Source organism: Corvus brachyrhynchos, unplaced genomic scaffold (genome assembly GCF_000691975.1).
Source record: "Corvus brachyrhynchos isolate BGI_N302 unplaced genomic scaffold, ASM69197v1 scaffold729, whole genome shotgun sequence".
Taxonomy (NCBI): Eukaryota; Metazoa; Chordata; class Aves; order Passeriformes; family Corvidae; genus Corvus; species Corvus brachyrhynchos.
Genome location: NW_008239783.1, coordinates 38,679 through 45,670, shown reverse-complemented (window position 1 = coordinate 45,670; position 6,992 = coordinate 38,679). Strand labels below are relative to the sequence as shown.

At 57.3% G+C, this 6,992-nt stretch overlaps 1 long non-coding RNA gene across 1 annotated transcript; it reads right to left on the bottom strand.

The window, feature by feature from the left end:
* Nucleotides 1-4,088: 4,088 nt before the first annotated feature.
* LOC108448860 lies at nt 4,089-6,906 on the bottom strand. Its single transcript, XR_001864903.1, has 3 exons — nt 6,733-6,906; nt 6,503-6,542; nt 4,089-4,417 (listed from the first exon to the last, which is right to left on the bottom strand). It is a non-coding gene; the product is annotated as an uncharacterized LOC108448860 (long non-coding RNA).
* Between the last annotated feature and the right edge of the window lie 86 nt (nt 6,907-6,992).

The following is a 6,992-nucleotide window of genomic DNA, read 5'->3' as shown; positions in this document are numbered from 1 at the left end:
GGGCAGCTGAGGGACAGGTGAGGGACAGGTGAGGGACAAGTGAGGGACAGGTGAGGGACAGGTGAGGCTCGGCGCTGCCCAGCAGGGCCCGCAGGGGGCCGGACAGGTAGAGGTGGGCACAGGTGAGCTCACCTGGGGCAGGTACAGGGGGTTTTTATAAAGTGGAGGGCTCAGGAGGGCACCTGGTGGGGAAACTGAGGCACAGGTGGGCACTGCCAAGTGGGTGGATGTGGGCCAGGTGTATCCCAGGTGTGCCCAGGTGTGGTTCTATCCCTCCCAGGTGTATCCCAGGTGTGTTTCTAGTGTTTCTATCCCTCCCAGGTGTGCCCAGGTGTGCCCCAGGTGTGCCCAGGTGTGTTTCTATCCCTCCCAGGTGTGCCCAGGTGTGTTTCTATTCCCCCCAGGTGTATCCCAAGTGTATCCCAGGTGGGCCCTCACCTGTCGGTCCGGCAGTGGGCAGCGCCCAGGTGTGCCCAGGTGTATCCCAGGTGTGCCCAGGTGTATCCCAGATGTGTTTCTATCCCCCCCAGGTGTACTCAGGTGTATCCCAGGTGTGCCCAGGTGTGGTTCTATCCCCCCAGGTGTGCCCAGGTGGGCCCAGGTGTGCCCAGGTGTGTTTCTATTGCCCCCAGGTGTGCCCAGGTGTATCCCAGGTGTGCCCAGGTGTATCCCAGATGTGTTTCTATCCCCCCCAGGTGTGCTCAGGTGTATCCCAGCTGTGCCCAGGTGTGGTTCTATCCCCCCAGGAGTGCCCAGGTGTGCCCAGGTGTATCCCAGGTGTGGTTCTGTTCCCCCCAGGTGTACCCAGGTGTATCCCAGGTGTGGTTCTGTTCCCCCCAGGTGTACCCAGGTGTATCCCAGGTGTGGTTCTGTTCCCCCCAGGTGTACCCAGGTGTATCCCAGGTGTGGTTCTGTTCCCCCCAGGTGTACCCAGGTGTATCCCAGGTGTGGTTCTGTTCCCCCCAGGTGTACCCAGGTGTATCCCAGGTGTGGTTCTGTTCCCCCCAGGTGTACCCAGGTGTATCCCAGGTGTGGTTCTGTTCCCCCCAGGTGTACCCAGGTGTATCCCAGGTGTGGTTCTGTTCCCCCCAGGTGTACCCAGGTGTATCCCAGGTGTGGTTCTGTTCCCCCCAGGTGTACCCAGGTGTATCCCAGCTGTGCCCAGGTGTGGTTCTATCCCCCCAGGAGTGCCCAGGTGTGCCCAGGTGTGTTTCTATTACCCCCAGGTGTGCCCAGGTGTATCCCAGGTGTGGTTCTGTTCATCCCAGATGTGTTTCTATCCCCCCCAGGTGTGCTCAGGTGTATCCCAGCTGTGCCCAGGTGTGGTTCTATCCCCCCAGGAGTGCCCAGGTGTGCCCAGGTGTGTTTCTATTACCCCCAGGTGTGCCCAGGTGTATCCCAGGTGTGCCCAGGTGTATCCCAGGTGTGCCCAGGTGTATCCCAGATGTGTTTCTATCCCCCCCAGGTGTGCTCAGGTGTATCCCAGCTGTGCCCAGGTGTGGTTCTATCCCCCCAGGAGTGCCCAGGTGTGCCCAGGTGTGTTTCTATTACCCCCAGGTGTGCCCAGGTGTATCCCAGGTGTGCCCAGGTGTATCCCAGGTGTGCCCAGGTGTATCCCAGATGTGTTTCTATCCCCCCCAGGTGTGCTCAGGTGTATCCCAGCTGTGCCCAGGTGTGGTTCTATCCCCCCAGGAGTGCCCAGGTGTGCCCAGGTGTGTTTCTATTACCCCCAGGTGTGCCCAGGTGTATCCCAGGTGTGCCCAGGTGTATCCCAGGTGTGCCCAGGTGTATCCCAGATGTGTTTCTATCCCCCCCAGGTGTGCTCAGGTGTATCCCAGCTGTGCCCAGGTGTGGTTCTATCCCCCCAGGAGTGCCCAGGTGTGCCCAGGTGTGTTTCTATTACCCCCAGGTGTGCCCAGGTGTATCCCAGGTGTGCCCAGGTGTATCCCAGGTGTGCCCAGGTGTATCCCAGATGTGTTTCTATCCCCCCCAGGTGTGCTCAGGTGTATCCCAGCTGTGCCCAGGTGTGGTTCTATCCCCCCAGGAGTGCCCAGGTGTGCCCAGGTGTGTTTCTATTACCCCCAGGTGTGCCCAGGTGTATCCCAGGTGTGCCCAGGTGTATCCCAGGTGTGCCCAGGTGTATCCCAGATGTGTTTCTATCCCCCCCAGGTGTGCTCAGGTGTATCCCAGCTGTGCCCAGGTGTGGTTCTATCCCCCCAGGAGTGCCCAGGTGTGCCCAGGTGTGTTTCTATTACCCCCAGGTGTGCCCAGGTGTATCCCAGGTGTGCCCAGGTGTATCCCAGGTGTGCCCAGGTGTATCCCAGATGTGTTTCTATCCCCCCCAGGTGTGCTCAGGTGTATCCCAGCTGTGCCCAGGTGTGGTTCTATCCCCCCAGGAGTGCCCAGGTGTGCCCAGGTGTGTTTCTATTACCCCCAGGTGTGCCCAGGTGTATCCCAGGTGTGCCCAGGTGTATCCCAGGTGTGCCCAGGTGTATCCCAGATGTGTTTCTATCCCCCCCAGGTGTGCTCAGGTGTATCCCAGCTGTGCCCAGGTGTGGTTCTATCCCCCCAGGAGTGCCCAGGTGTGCCCAGGTGTGTTTCTATTACCCCCAGGTGTGCCCAGGTGTATCCCAGGTGTGCCCAGGTGTATCCCAGGTGTGCCCAGGTGTATCCCAGATGTGTTTCTATCCCCCCCAGGTGTGCTCAGGTGTATCCCAGCTGTGCCCAGGTGTGGTTCTATCCCCCCAGGAGTGCCCAGGTGTGCCCAGGTGTGTTTCTATTACCCCCAGGTGTGCCCAGGTGTATCCCAGGTGTGCCCAGGTGTATCCCAGGTGTGCCCAGGTGTATCCCAGATGTGTTTCTATCCCCCCCAGGTGTGCTCAGGTGTATCCCAGCTGTGCCCAGGTGTGGTTCTATCCCCCCAGGAGTGCCCAGGTGTGCCCAGGTGTGTTTCTATTACCCCCAGGTGTGCCCAGGTGTATCCCAGGTGTGCCCAGGTGTATCCCAGGTGTGCCCAGGTGTATCCCAGATGTGTTTCTATCCCCCCCAGGTGTGCTCAGGTGTATCCCAGCTGTGCCCAGGTGTGGTTCTATCCCCCCAGGAGTGCCCAGGTGTGCCCAGGTGTGTTTCTATTACCCCCAGGTGTGCCCAGGTGTATCCCAGGTGTGCCCAGGTGTATCCCAGGTGTGCCCAGGTGTATCCCAGATGTGTTTCTATCCCCCCCAGGTGTGCTCAGGTGTATCCCAGCTGTGCCCAGGTGTGGTTCTATCCCCCCAGGAGTGCCCAGGTGTGCCCAGGTGTGTTTCTATTACCCCCAGGTGTGCCCAGGTGTATCCCAGGTGTGCCCAGGTGTATCCCAGGTGTGCCCAGGTGTATCCCAGATGTGTTTCTATCCCCCCCAGGTGTGCTCAGGTGTATCCCAGCTGTGCCCAGGTGTGGTTCTATCCCCCCAGGAGTGCCCAGGTCCAGTTCAAACCAGTTCAAACCAGTTCATCCCAGTGCCCTCAGAGGGAACCCACGCTGAATCCCAGTTCATCCCAGTTCACACCAGTTCAAACCAATTCAAACCAGTTCATCCCAGTGCCCTCAAAGTGAACCCACACTGAATCCCAGTTCATCCCAGTTCACACCAGTTCAGACCAGTTCATCCCCAGTTCAAACCAGTTCAAACCAGTTCATCCCAGTGCCCTCAAAGTGAACCAACACTGAATCCCAGTTCATCCCAGTTCACACCAGTTCAAACCAGTGCCTCCCCTGTTCATCCCAGTTCACACCAGTTCAAACCAGTTCAAACCAGTTCATCCCAGTTCACACCAGTTCCCCCAAAGTGCCTCTCCAGTTCTCGCCATCACCCGCGGCCGCTGCGCACCAGTATAAACCAGTTGGCACCAGTACGGACCAGTTTGCACCCGTGACCTCCCAGTGACTTCCCAGTGGTCTCCCCAGTTCATCCCAGTTCATCCCAGTTCATCCCAGTGCCCTCAAAGGGAACCCACATTGAATCCCAGTTCAAACCAGTTCACACCAGTTCAGCCCAGTGCCTCCCCAGTTTGTCCCAGTTCACACCAGTTCAGCCCAGTGCCTCCCCAGTTCTCATACCAGTTCAAACCAGTTCATCCCAGTGCCCTCAAAGTGAACCCACACTGAATCCCAGTTCATCCCAGTTCACACCAGTTCAGACCAGTTCATCCCCAGTTCAAACCAGTTCATCCCAGTGCCCTCAAAGTGCAACCACACTGAATCCCAGTTCATCCCAGTTCAAACCAGTTCATCCCAGTTCAAACCAGTGCCCCCAAAGTGCCTCCCCAGTTCCCGTCATCACCCGCAGCCGCTGCACACCAGTACAAACCAGTTGGCACCAGTATGGACCAGTTTGGACCAGTTTGCACCAGTGACCTCCCAGTGACTTCCCAGTGGCCTCCCCAGTCCATCCCAGTCCATCCCAGTTCATCCCAGTTCAAACCAGTTCATCCCAGTTCAAACCAGTTCATCCCAGTTCAAACCAGTTCATCCCAGTTCAAACCAGTTCATCCCAGTTCAAACCAGTTCATCCCAGTTCAAACCAGTTCATCCCAGTTCAAACCAGTTCATCCCAGTTCAAACCAGTTCATCCCAGTTCAAACCAGTTCATCCCAGTTCAAACCAGTTCATCCCAGTTCAAACCAGTTCATCCCAGTTCAAACCAGTTCATCCCAGTTCAAACCAGTTCATCCCAGTTCAAACCAGTTCATCCCAGTTCAAACCAGTTCATCCCAGTTCAAACCAGTTCATCCCAGTTCAAACCAGTTCATCCCAGTTCAAACCAGTTCATCCCAGTTCAAACCAGTTCATCCCAGTTCAAACCAGTTCATCCCAGTTCAAACCAGTTCATCCCAGTTCAAACCAGTTCATCCCAGTTCAAACCAGTTCATCCCAGTTCAAACCAGTTCATCCCAGTTCAAACCAGTTCATCCCAGTTCACACCAGTGCGCCCAAAGAGCCTCCCCAGTTTCCATCATCGCCTGCGGCCGCTGCACACCAGTATAAACCAGTTTGGACCAGTACAGACTCGTGACCCCCAGAGAGCCTCCCCAGTTCATCCCCAGTTCAAACCAGTTCACACCAGTTCAGCCCAGTGCCCTCAAAGTGAACCCACATTAAATCCCCGTTCATCCCAGTTCACACCAGTTCAGCCCAGTGCCCTCAAAGTGAACCCACATTAAATCCCCGTTCATCCCAGTTCACACCAGTTCAGCCCAGTGCCCTCAAAGTGAACCCACATTAAATCCCCGTTCATCCCAGTTCACACCAGTTCAGCCCAGTGCCCTCAAAGTGAACCCACATTAAATCCCCGTTCATCCCAGTTCACACCAGTTCAGCCCAGTGCCCTCAAAGTGAACCCACATTAAATCCCCGTTCATCCCAGTTCACACCAGTTCAGCCCAGTGCCCTCAAAGTGAACCCACATTAAATCCCCGTTCATCCCAGTTCACACCAGTTCAGCCCAGTGCCCTCAAAGTGAACCCACATTAAATCCCCGTTCATCCCAGTTCACACCAGTTCAGCCCAGTGCCCTCAAAGTGAACCCACATTAAATCCCCGTTCATCCCAGTTCACACCAGTTCAGCCCAGTGCCCTCAAAGTGAACCCACATTAAATCCCCGTTCATCCCAGTTCACAGCAGTTCATCCCAGTTCATCCCAGTGCCCTCGAAGTGCCTCCCCAGTTCTTTGCATTGCCTGCAGCTGCTGCGCACCAGTATAAACCAGTTTGGACCAGTACAGACCAGTTTGCACCAGTTCACACCAGTGCAGCCTCAGCGATTTCCCAGTGGCCTCCCCAGTTCACACCAGTTCAAACCAGTTTGGACCAGTTCACACCAGTTTGGACCAGTGACCTCCCAGTGATCTCCCAGTGACCTCACAAAGCCTCCCCAGTTCATCCCAGTTCAGCCCAGTTCACACCAGTTCAGCCCAGTGTTTCCAAAGCGAATCCCAGTGAATCCCAGTTCACACCAGTTTGGACCAGTGACCTCCCAGTGACCTCCCAGTGACCTCTCACTTCCCACCCACTCCCTCCCAGTTGCTCCCAGTTCATCCCAGTTTCCTCCCAGTTGCTCCCAGTTCCCCTCCCAGTGCCTCCCAGTCCCTCCCAGTGTCCCCAGTTTCCACTCAGTTGCTCCCAGTTTCCTCCCAGTCCCTACCAGTTCATCCCAGTCCCTCCCAGTGCCCCCAGTTCCCCTCCCAGTGCCCCCAGTTCACCCTCCCAGTACAAACCAGTTCCACCCCGTCGATTGCCTCCCACTCACCCCAGTTCCTCCCAGTCCCTCCCAGTGTCCCCAGTTCACCTCTGGCTCTGTCCCAGTATGGCCCAGTGGCCTCCCAGTTCCCTCCCAGTGCTCCCAGTGCCCCCCAGTTCATCCCAGTCCCTTCCAGTTCACCTCCAGCTCTGTCCCAGTATGGCCCAGTCGCCTCCCAGTGCCTCCCAGTTCACTCCCAGTTCCTCCCAGTTAACCCCAGTTCACTCCCAGTGTCTCCCAGTGACCTCCAATGACCTCCCAGTGCCTCCCAGTTCATCCCAGTTCTCTCCCAGTGTTCCCCAGTTCATCCCAGTTCATTCCCAGTGCCCATTCCAGTTCACCTCCAGCTCTGTCCCAGTATGGCCCAGTCGCCTCCCAGTGCCTCCCAGTTCACTCCCAGTTCCTCCCAGTTAACCCCAGTTCACTCCCAGTGTCTCCCAGTGACCTCCAATGACCTCCCAGTGCCTCCCAGTTCATCCCAGTTCTCTCCCAGTGTTCCCCAGTTCATCCCAGTTCATTCCCAGTGCCCACCAGTCCAAACCAGTACAAACCGGTGGCCACCAGCAGCAGCGGCAGCGCCCTCCCAGTGCCCCCCAGTGCCCCCCAGTCCAAACCAGTCCAAACCAGTCCAAACCAGTGGCCAGCAGCAGCAGGGGCAGCACCCTCCCAGTGCCCCCCAGTCCAAACCAATCCCAACCAGGCCACACCAGGGACC